The sequence below is a fragment of the Toxorhynchites rutilus genome, chromosome 2 (assembly GCF_029784135.1).
Source record: "Toxorhynchites rutilus septentrionalis strain SRP chromosome 2, ASM2978413v1, whole genome shotgun sequence".
Lineage (NCBI taxonomy): Eukaryota > Metazoa > Arthropoda > Insecta > Diptera > Culicidae > Toxorhynchites > Toxorhynchites rutilus.
In genome coordinates this window covers 243,332,560-243,344,626 of record NC_073745.1, presented here as the reverse complement: position 1 = coordinate 243,344,626, position 12,067 = coordinate 243,332,560, and the positions used below count along the sequence as shown (strand labels likewise).

The 12,067-nt window shown below is 35.7% G+C and overlaps 1 protein-coding gene across 1 annotated transcript in view; it reads right to left on the bottom strand.

Annotated features, from left to right (window-relative positions):
• Window positions 1-12,067, bottom strand: part of LOC129765312 (tyrosine-protein kinase Dnt) — a 192,119-nt gene that overhangs the window by 63,911 nt on the left and 116,141 nt on the right. The gene's annotated exons all lie outside the window — the stretch shown is intronic.

Below are 12,067 nucleotides of genomic sequence, written 5' to 3'. Positions count from 1 at the left end.
GGAGCGAATTTTAGCTGTTTCCCTTCGATGGATGCTGGACACAATGGTGTGTGAGCAGGTCGCATTTCGGTAGAAGAAAGTCTTTTGGCTGTGTAATCTATCAATTTCAGTTTTTGTTGTATTTTTGCAATCTAATAGATGTGTAATGGAGTTCTTTTTTGATGACCGAATATACTTGGATTAGGTATTTGATTAGTTTGCTGAATTTTAATACATAAGGAACTGCCCACTTTGTTTCCATCTAATGATAAATAATTTATTGAATAGACACAGTATCATTATTCATTGACAGTTCGATTTCTCTCTGCTTATAGAGATTGAAACTTTCACTTTTTTATAAAGGGTATTCTCTTTTATATGTAGTACATAGTTTGAAAGTAAAATATTGTTTTAAGGGGATATAGTTGAAAAAATCGGGAAACAACGTACAGGCAAACCTTTTTCTTGTGCGGGGGATAGGGACCGCATAAAAAAAATCGTGCAAAACTTCACCAGTAGCTTTAAAAAACCGTGTTCGGTACACATTTTGAAAAAACTTTTTTTGTGCGGTAGATAGGGACCGCATGAAAAAAGATTCCCCCAAGAAAATAACTCAAATCTACGCCGTTCAATTTCCTTTTGTTTCCCTGCTTTGTGATGGGACAGTTTGCTTCTTCGTTTGCGCGTGGCTGTTTTGTGCTTTTAGTTGCATGCCGAAACGTGATGCTGTTAGAAGGCAGAAACGATTTTCATTGCGAAAATTGCAATAATTACTATACGGAATTTATAGAGTAGCTATTGCATGGTTGGATGTGGACATCTCGCAAGAAGTAATGAAAAATTTCGAACGCTTAAAATTCGACCATTTTTTGATAAATTGCCAAGATGTTAGCCGGTCAGTCAGCCGGTTAGCAAGCAGACGGCAGCGATCCTCGAAGCTTCCAAAAATAGCTTTTTTAGTTATCCTAACTTGACTTTTTCATGGCCTGAGATGAATGAACTGAAGAAGTCAAGATACATACACGATAGTGGTTGATAGTAGGGGTGTCTCATCCAAACATTCTCTTTCCGATAGTGCTATTTTTAACTTTCATTAAATTTTTGTTCCGAAATCAGGGGTGGAGGTTAGATGAGAAGATGTGTATGATTGAATTGAAAAGAAGGGTATGATTGAATCACACATACTAATTGCAATGATAAACATGCGAATTGAACAAAATAATTTCTCCATCAAAGATGTGATCGTTTCCTGGACATCACCCCCTTCGTTAACTCTGCCATTGTTGAAATTCGAACATATGCGTAGAAGAATTTTTTTCATCAAATATGATCCTTCATCACCTCTCGAATGAATTCGGATATATTATATTAGAAAGATTTTATGACTTTAAGGGGATGAATCAAAAATTTAATTCATCATTTATATTCAAAAAACGAATAATATATGCATAAAAAACGATAAAAAAAACTTTTTTGTTTGACTCGATTATATACAGGATTCGATTATATACAGTGAAAATAAATCCGAAACTGTATATAACCGAGTCCGCCCTGTACTTGTAAATATTCACGTTTCCTTACTAAACGAGAAATAACCAAGCAAATGGAACGAAATGTAGCCTATGGAGATTTTAGGGGACACTAAATGTTTCTGTGATTGTTTACCAGTCTTCAGAAAACATGCGCTGCGTTGCGCTCGAGTTCAATTTTCATCAGCGCGCGTACATAGGAAACACGTATCAAAATCAGCACGGCGCAGAATGCAGATGGTGCAAGCCTTATTCTATACACACAAATATATAAAATTCTAGCGCCCGTTTTGTATTCGCTTGTTCTAAGCTAAGCATAAAAACAACAGCACGCCCCCATACCCACCATCTCAACAGAGAAAGCAAAGCAGACAAACAAGATTCGAGCGCGGTTTAAAATTGGGTATATACACCTGTGTAAGGATACGGTGCAGAAAGGATTTTCGAACTTTAAAGCGGAAGGTGTTGAAACCAAAACATTTTAACTTTGTTTCGGTGCGCGTTGATTCGTCCGGGCGCAGGTGTGCGCAAGGAGTGAAAGTTTAACTGGGTGCAAAACAAAAAGATGCACATCAGCACCGCGTTGCTTTCCGAAGACTGGTGGCTACCATACAAATCAAACACAAAAGGCTGGCTGGGTAAGGAAGTAAAAAGTGCCCCCAAATAACCCGCTTTATGGAAGATATTGTATAGGGTACTAAATAAGAAATTTTGACTATTTTTATGAACCCCTATGAGGTTTACCATAGGATCTATGGTTAAAAACGTACTTTCAAATTTTTTGCTTGCCATACTCGATAGCTTCGAAATAAAAATTTGAAAAAAAAAACTGTAAGTGTGTATTACTGTTGTGTAAAGAGAATTATTATCAACAATTTTCTTCATCAAGAATTGAAGTACTAAAAAAATCTTGAAATGTTCAACTGTATTTCTACGCCTTTTCTTAATGTGTGATTTTTTTTTCAGAATTTTAACAGTGTTGCGCGATACATAAAAGAAATATATTTATCAATTTTTGATTTTTTTTAGAATTACAGGTTAATTTAAAAAAAAATATATATTATTATTTGTTTGAGTATGTGTTTTTAGATATTGGTGATCTTTTTTCAGGATATTTCGAGAACTGCGCGATACGAAAATTTGTAATAAGTTTTTAATAATATTTTTATATTCATTTTTTTATAGTTTTCTAATATTTGTTTTATGTTCCTAAAATCTATTATTGTATTGTATTCTTGTATTCGTAAAAAGAGCCCCCAACCTTATTACCAACGCTATGGAAAGTACAAAAATAAATATTTATTCTGATTCTTTATGGCTAAAAACGTAGTTTTTTCACGGCATTCTCAATTGCTTGGAAATGAAAATATTGAAAAAATACTCATAGTGCATCTTACAATGATAAAATAACCATCTAAAATTCAAATTTGCTTGGCATTTCTAATTTTTTCATACGAAATTGGATAATTCTATTAATAGATCATATGTTTATACGTTTAGTCTTATGAATTTAAATCGACGATTTTATTAATCAACGATTTTGTATAAATAAAAAAATGCGGACGGTGAAAATTAGAAAAAAATACGTTCAATCCTCGATACATTATAAAAAAAAATCTAAGAAATATAAAAAACACGTACCAACACCTTTCAAAACATTATTGTGGCTCAAAAAGTAATTTAATAATTCCAAAATTTTAAATTACCAAAAAATGTACCGCAGAACGCTTAAAAATTCTAAGAAAAATCACATATCAGAAACAGGTACATTTGAATGAATATTATGTTTTGATTGTGTTTCAATGGATCTGAAAATTTAAAAAAAAAACAAAATTTCGAAATACCAAAAAAATACTTCAACTTTTTATAATTTGTCGCGGTACAACATAGTAGAGGAACTTTGCGTACTTTCTCGGATTTTTATTTCCATTTCCATTTCATGTCATAAACGAGTTTGGCGTGAAAAAAACGAAAACTACGTTTTTCACTGTAGCTCTTATAGTGAACCATATACCTAGGAATTCAGAAAAAATACCTAATTTTCTTTTTGATACCTTATACAACATTTGCCATGTCACTGGGGAAAAAGTTTGGGGGTACTTTTCATGAACGCATAAATACAATGTAATTATAGATTTGAGGAAAATAGAAAATTATTAGGAAATAAATAAAAAAGAAATAAAAATAAAAATATATAAAATATAAATATTAACAAAATGGATATTTTTGTACTGCGCAGTTCTCGAAATTTTCTGAGAAAAAACACATTCGAAAATATTTAAATGAAAATTAAATCAGTACTGAGTGTCAAAATTCTGTAAAATATCAAAATTTTATAAATATATATTTTTGTCTCGTGCAACACTTTTGAAAATCTGAAAAATATCACACATATCCAGAAAAGGCGTAGAAACAAATTTAAATACGAATTAGAGTAGTACTGAATCCCTGAATCCCCCAACAACATTTCTCAATATTTTAAGTTTTTTTCAGTACAGGTCGGACTCGATTATCCGAAGACTCGATTATCAGGAATTCGACTATCCGGAGTATATAAAATGCAAATCCAAAATGGCCACGATCACAAAATGGCGCCATATTTTTTTCAAAGTCCTATCAATATGGGTATCAAGTGAAAGTGCTCGACTGTAGAACACAGTAGATCATGAAAAATCCAAATCCAAGATGGCTGCAGTTCCCAAATAAACAATTACGTTTTAATGTTTTTTTTCGGCTTGTCCTGTTTGTATGTATGTTTGAGAGTTTGTAGGGTTGTCATTAATTAAAATTTGACCCCGTTCCTGATCACTGATTGTTCTGAAATTTGGAACATGCCTTTAATTGTACTGTCATTATCAAACTGCGTATTCCATGGTCTTCAAAAATTCAATTTGGCCGCCGCTAAAAAATGGCTGAATGACCTGACTTGGAGGATACACTACATTATGAACAACATAAATTCGAAAAGGTCGCCGCCACAAAATGGTCGACTATGTATTTTTTGCAATCCCCCCGATATAGGAAAAATTGTACGTTATATCGAAGCATAATAAAGAACTCAGTAACATCCCTTATATTACTTCTTTGTGTTACTGTTTGGGCAAGACAAGTAAATAATGATGAAAAAGTTCAACTAGAAGATGAAGCCATCCTTTCTCGTGATCATACCGTTGTTTAAACTTGATTCATTTAGAACCCGGAATCCTAAAACCAATTGTAAACCAATAAGGTACAAAAAATGTTTTCATATCAACATATAGACAATTTATTGTTCTATCAGAAAACAATATCTCATTTTAGTTTTGATGAATTTTCGTTTTTTTCCTCCGGATACTCTCCATCAAAGCGGGCATTATTTTTTCGATCTCTTCATGTCTGCAGCATCCCGAGTCACTTTCGCTTAAATTTCGCAATTCTGCTTCACAATTGTCCAATATTTTTCGATTTGGCGGAATTGGCAGCGATTGGGAGGATTGAGGTCTTTTTCAATGTAATCTACCCTATTGTCACGGGTGACCACTGAGAGTTTGCGTTAATTACCTCAATATATTCAACCTCAGTTTCCGGTCGTATGTTCCACTAAAATCCGTCCTCTGATCCATCACTTGAACGTTCACGTAAACGTTTTAGTACATCATATACTGCTGACAAAACGGAACGGATTCCGGATTCTAACTGAAATAAACCTTAGGGGTAATTAAAATTTTGAGTGCTTTGAGGTAACCCCAAATCATGTCCGATTGAGCTGAAATTTCCAATAAACAAAATGTACATGGTCGGTTTTTGAAATTCGATGATGAATTTTTTCCATACATTCTTTGCCGCCCTAATGTATATAAAACAATTAAAAAATATTTTTTTTCGGTTCGATTATATACACTGAGAAAATGGAACCCGTATGTAATCGATAATCTGTATAACCCTGTACGGGCAAACCATTTTTTTTGTGCGGGTGATAGGGACCGCATAAAAAAAATCGTGCGAAGCTTCACCAGTTGCTTTAAAAAATCGTGTTCGGCACACATTTTGAAAAAAACTTTTTTTGTGCGGTAGATAGGGACCGCATAAAAAAAGTTTCCCCCAAGAAATTAGCTCACGCACAGAAAAAAACCGCACAAAAACAGGTTTTACTTTATATGAATTTATAGAGTGGCAAATTAGGTATAATAAGCAGAAATATTGTATAGGAAAACAAACTCTTCTGGATTCCAAAGCGTTGAACTGCAATTTTTATTCTAAAACCATTTTAAGGCATCGAAATCCGGATACCTAAGCGCTTACGATGATAACTTCAACTATTAAAACATCATGAAAAATTACCGTTTCTATAGAATAAGAAGGCAAGAAACATGAATCACAGAATTCCACAAAATCATGTCATATTTGTTAAAAATTTGTAAATTTTTCCATTGTGCCGCTATCAAAAATCCGGACATTTTTTTAATCATGATTTGAATTCCGGACACATTTTGTCAGCAGCATCGTTGAGAGAAATTAGTTATTAATTTTTGTAGATTTTATTGCTATTCTCTTATAATCTTCATCCAAACATCAATAATGAACAAAAGTTATGAATTTTATTTTATGATTTATTTATAGTTGATAATGTGCGACTATCATCTTTGTACATAAGTTATTAGCTTGACCAAGTTATTAGCAAACCTCTTGGAAAGTTCTAGGTGTCTTTTAATGAAGTTATTGATCCATTATGCTGAATTGATGGTTTTTTAGGGGATCCAAATTTCTGATATTTTCGACGACTTTTCCTAACTTTTCCATTCCACGGCAACTCTTTTTTGTTGTTGAAAAGAATGCTGCTTGTGAATGAGTTACGTTCCTTAATACGATTTTCATTCATTCTTTTTTGTCAAACGTTAGGTACTTTGCTTGACACTACACTAAATTGATACAATATCAACTCTCAGTCACATTAGTTCAACAGATTATGGATTGGTATGATCTATATTAGAGATGAAACGGATATCCGGTAACTATCCGGTATCCGGCCTATCCGGCCAATATTTGCTATCCGGCCGGATACCGGATAGTGACCTACTATCCGGCCGGATACCGGATATTAGAAAAAAATCAATGATTTCTCATTAACACAAGATAAATCATTTTTTTCAAAATTAATTTAATATTAACTCATAACATTAATTCATTAACATTTTTATTCTTATTATCACTTTTTCAACCGACCAATTGCGCTTTGCTTTGTACACCAGGCCTGCTTTAGAGAACAGTCTTCCTTTGTAAACACTACTGTAAAGAGTTGAAGGATAAACTCTAACAAACCTTGCCAATTGGGGTACTGCTTAGAGTTTAATGACTATCTAACGTAGGGAACGTGATTGCGAGCCATTCGAAATGTTTTCGCATAACAGTCAAAATTTTCCACTTCGTTGAAATTGTCCCGAAAGGTGTTGTGAGCTTCGCGTATCGCGGATTAAAATGATTTCAGTATATCCACGAAAATTTCATCATAGAAAATCCTTGATAGAACAAAAATGTGCAACATTCCTCGCAGAAAACTTGATACTCTATTTAGGGATGTTCATTCTATATGGAAAATTTAATCATAGTTCATTATTCTTATGTAAATATATGTTAATTACTGCCTAAATTATAATCTTTTAATAGCTTCATGCACGTATGCAGTTTCTCCCAGTTCCGTTTTCGCAAATAAAGAACCGAATATCCGGCTATTCGGCCTCGAAGCTTGCCGGATATCCGGTATCCAGTATCCGGCCAAATTACTATCCGTATCATCACTAATCTATAAATTAAAAAAATGGATTTCTGTCTGTCTATCTGTTTGTCTGTCTGTCTGTCTGATTCTTAAGGACTCAGAAACTACTGAACCGATCGACATGAAAATTGGTGTGTAGGGGTTTTTGGAGCCGGGGAAGGTTTTCATGCAAATGAAACACACACTTCTGCATTACTCGAGAATCAATCAAACAAACGAAACCAAATTAGGTATATGGAGGTTTTAGGCCGCAAGCTGCCATACAAATGAAGGACAAATTTCTGCATGACTCGAAAACTAATCAAGAAAATTCAAAATTTGGCATGCGAAGGTTTTTGGGGACACAAAACGTTTCTATGGCGAATAGACGCTCCTCCCGGTTCTCTGAGGGAGAAGAGGGGCTGCCATACAAATGAAGCATACATTCCTGCATAGTTCTAATCAAGCAAACGGAACCAAATGTGGCATGTGGTTTTATGGGGAAGAAACATTTCTAAGGTGGTTCGACCCACTCTCTAAGGGGGTTTCTCATACAAATGAAACACAAATTTCTACATAACTCGAGAACTAATCAAGCAAACGAAACCAAATTTGGCATGCTGATGTTTTAGGATGCAATAAATGTTTCTATGGTGGTTCGACCCTCCTCCCCTTTCTCTTAGTGTGGGCTGTCATACAAATGAAGAACAAATTTCTGCATAACTCGAAAACTAATCAAGCAAATGGAGCCAAATTTGCCATGTGAAGATTTTAGGGGGCACGAATTGTTTCTATGGTGAATAGACACTCCTACCCCTCTCTAAGGGGAGTCGAAGGGAGAGGTCTGTCTTTATTCTATCATATTTTCTGTATCAAACATTTATTCCATGTAACGGAGTAACATGTTATTTGCAGGTGGTTGATGAATCTTGAACGAGAATTGTGTCTGAAAATAATCTGATAAATAATGATAAGTTTTGGTAGAACTACTAGGAATTTTATAGTAGAAGGTAAATTCAACGGGGCATTGTTTTAGCCAGGTTCGCACACTTATTATATAGTGTAGTTTCAAAAAATGATCTGGCTAACCATGGTGAGTCCATATACTGTATCATAACTATTATTATGTCATTACTGAATTTATCAGAAATCAAATACATGTAATTATTCATCGAGAAAAAAACCTAATCTTCATTGATAAATATATTTAGTTCATTTGGACTCAAACCTATTCTGAGTGTATTGAATAGGTTACTTACAAAATACTGTTCCTACGCGCTGAGTCGAAGAGAGTGTGCTCTTTTGTGTCAAAGATACCCTTTATCGAGACTAACACGAACAAGTGCTGATATGCCGGAAGTTACACATGTGGATTACCTACCATCATTTTTCCTCGAAACATCCCGAACTGAAACCCTCCGATTGCCATGAGAAATGGCGCAGGACTAGATGTTCCAGTGGATATATTTAAATGCGCCCATCCACATGGCGCCGTCGAATATTGATCGAAAGCTTTCCTTAGCGAAAGCCAACGCACCCCGCGGGGAAGTCTAACAAAATTGATGGCAAAATCATGTCTCAAGTTGCTTCGCTCCGGAGCAAGGAGACATTTTCTGACGCAACGTGATATTTTGTGTCAAGAAAATAAAATGATGATAACCGTTGAATATCCTGTTTAGGAAAAAAGAGCCAAGTTCAAACATCGCCCTGCGTTTTTTTCCTCTCCTCTACTGTCGCTATTCCCACAGCGCCAGAGCAATTTGGCGATTGCATACCTTCGCAGTGGGATACTAGCCGAGACCGAAAGTGTCTAAAAAATGTTTCCTGTGTTTGTTATTCAAACCTATTATTTGGGATCAAACGTTCACCCTTTTGGGTATTGTTTCATCGCTGAAAGCGAAAGCGGCACGTGCGAAAGACGGCCTCTCTCCAGATCAAACAATCTTCCCCCTCTCAGTGCTTTGTAACCCACCCCGTTTAGAGTAACTACATCCCGTTTTTTTTACTTCGAACAGAGATGAGGGAAGGGCGAACCGAATAGAGGGTTTGAACGAAATTTATTTCCTCATCCTTTGAACGGTAACCCACCCCGGTTTAACTCTCCTTTTATTTGGACAAATAACCTCGGCTGAATCCAATCATCTTTTGAGCGATGTTGAAGTTGCGGGAAGGGTGCTAAATTGCTTGTTGTAAAAAGCTTTCGTATTAAAGGTAGGTGAATTCAAATTAATGTGCTGTCTAAAATTAATTCCTCATCATCGTGCAGCTGAAGGATATTTATTCGAGCTTCGAGGAGGGATTCGACCCTTTTTGACGTTTGCCTGGCATTATTCTGGCCTTTGTTCTAAAAGAAGATATATTGAATAAAAGTTATGATGGGTTTTCAATTTCTCGAAACAACTTGTTCACATAAATTTTCGATAGAATGGATGCCATATTAATTGTACACAAAACCAAACACAAGGATTCTCAGGCATCCGGCGTGTGTGTTCTCATCATCATCATCCTCTTCATCCATTTTGTATGGACATAACATACCACATATACACAAGGATACTCGTATGTATTGTTCACCATATCACCCTCGTGTCAGACTTCCATCCGACAGAACACCCCTGGAGAAAATGGTCATGTTCGAAAGGAAGCCGTCTCCTCCGAACAGCCTTTTCATTCAACAAATTCATTAACGAGAACACAGGAAGGCGCCTTGTTTAAAGCAAATGAGAATTTGTAACAACTCTTGGTCGGGTGTTGGGTCTTTAGATTTCGGTTGAATACATCCCACGCGAAATGGTGCGAGTTAAATAATTTATAACAGAGAAGGTGAGAATGATTTAATTCTGTGAATGCCGTATTACGGGAAAGGGCGAGAAAGGAAAACGATGCACAACGAACACCTCCTGAGGTGGGGAAGTATTTTGGTAGAAAATGTTGCCTAACGAGCGAGGATCCAATGCCTTCCTTTCAAAAGGACGAAAATTTGTCGTTTTGAATTAATGAAAAAGAATCAGGTGATTCGGAAAAGCGAAAAGACTTTTCTTGCCAAAAAAGAAAGGTTTAGCGTTGTTTTCTCTCGCGAACGGAATGCAATTTCTTCGATCTCCTGGGATAGACGTTCCTGTCTAACAAAATCACGGAAAATCCCCATAACGATATGTTTATATATGTGTTTATGTGTTTATATATTAGGTTGGGGAAAAAGTAATCCATTGTTTTCTCGATAACTAGCTGTAGTGATCGATATCTCCCGTAATATCGATCTTATAATTACAAGGCTCGTTGTAAAGGTGACATTTCACACTAGAACTAATTCTTTTGCTTTTTGTTTATTTATTCCATTCAGTTGTGAGTTACGGGGTGTTAACAATGCATGTAAAAAAGAGAAAATCCGGTACATTTTACATTTACATACATTTCTTTAATAAAGGCGAAAATGCAAACCAGACCGCTAAAATTGTGAATCGTATTTATGGTATCGATACTGTAACAGAAACATAAATGCAATAAATTTTTTTGTTTAATTTTTATTCTAATTTTTTTTTAATTTAAAGAAAAAAAAGTTTTAGTGTAATAGACTAAATTCAGATCTCTACTATCAACAACTGAACCAGGGAGTCTCCGTAGCCACATTGGTTGCGCGCTCGCTTAGTAAGCGATCGATCGTGAGTTCAAAACTCAGGGCCCTCTCATTGACCATCTTTGTGTTACAGAATAGATACGTCCACGCAACAACCATCATAGATGGAGATCGATCCACGGTCGAAATAAGATCGATTCATCCATACAACTGCTCTGCTCTGCAAGACACATCGGGCTGCTGTTCTATAAATAACTCAACGATGATCAATCAACTGTCTCCGCTGTCCGGTGGTCTAACTGGATAATGGAGAACAGAAAGAATACTCTTTGCGCCTACATGGCTACTGTGTAAATGTACCATATGTAATGGTATAGAAGTAATACTGGCGAATGGCATCTGTGTAATGTGCTAATTATAGATATGATAACCATGTGACATGTACACGATTAAAATTCGGCTCTGTTACAACTGAAATGCTAATGAGCCTTAAATAAATAAATGGGATAAAAAAAAACAACTGAACCGTTTGAAGCGAGTTATTTACCAGAAACATCCAGAATTGGCCCATATTCAAATTCTCTAGACTTTAAAAAAATGCACAATGGTTTATGTAAGGCTTCTCCCAAACTCAGATGTATAAACTTTCCATGGCAAACCGATATAGTGGCTCTCAAATCTTCGTGAAAATTGCTGGTTTTGTTCCTTATAGCAAAATATTAGACTCGTATTTTTTTATTTTCCCAATAGGGTGTCCATTTCCAATTGAGAGTGATCTGAGAAATAAATTTCCTCCTTTTTTTAAAATACAGGGTTTTCCATTTCGGGCTTCCGAAAGTATACAGCCCTGCGCTGACAACCGTTTGACATAGCTGTCAACCAAAGCGTCATATCGTTAGTTGAATGTCTGCCATTTTACAATATGGATCGTTTTAGCATCGCACAACGTGTTAATTTTGTTAAATTATACTATAAAAATGATGGAAAACTGGCAAATGTTTTTCGAGCATTACGGACGGATTTTGGTCGTCATGGACGGCCTACAGAGCACAAAATCGCTAATGTAGTGCGTAAATTCAAACAAACTGGATCCGTAGCGGATATTGTGAAACCTGTACATCATAGTAATGTGCGTTCGGCCGAAAATATTGCTGCTGTTACTGCCAGTGTGGAGGATGACCCGAATGTTTCGATTCCACGGCGTGCTCAGCAATTGGGCTTGTCAAACACATCATTGTGGCGAATTTTGCA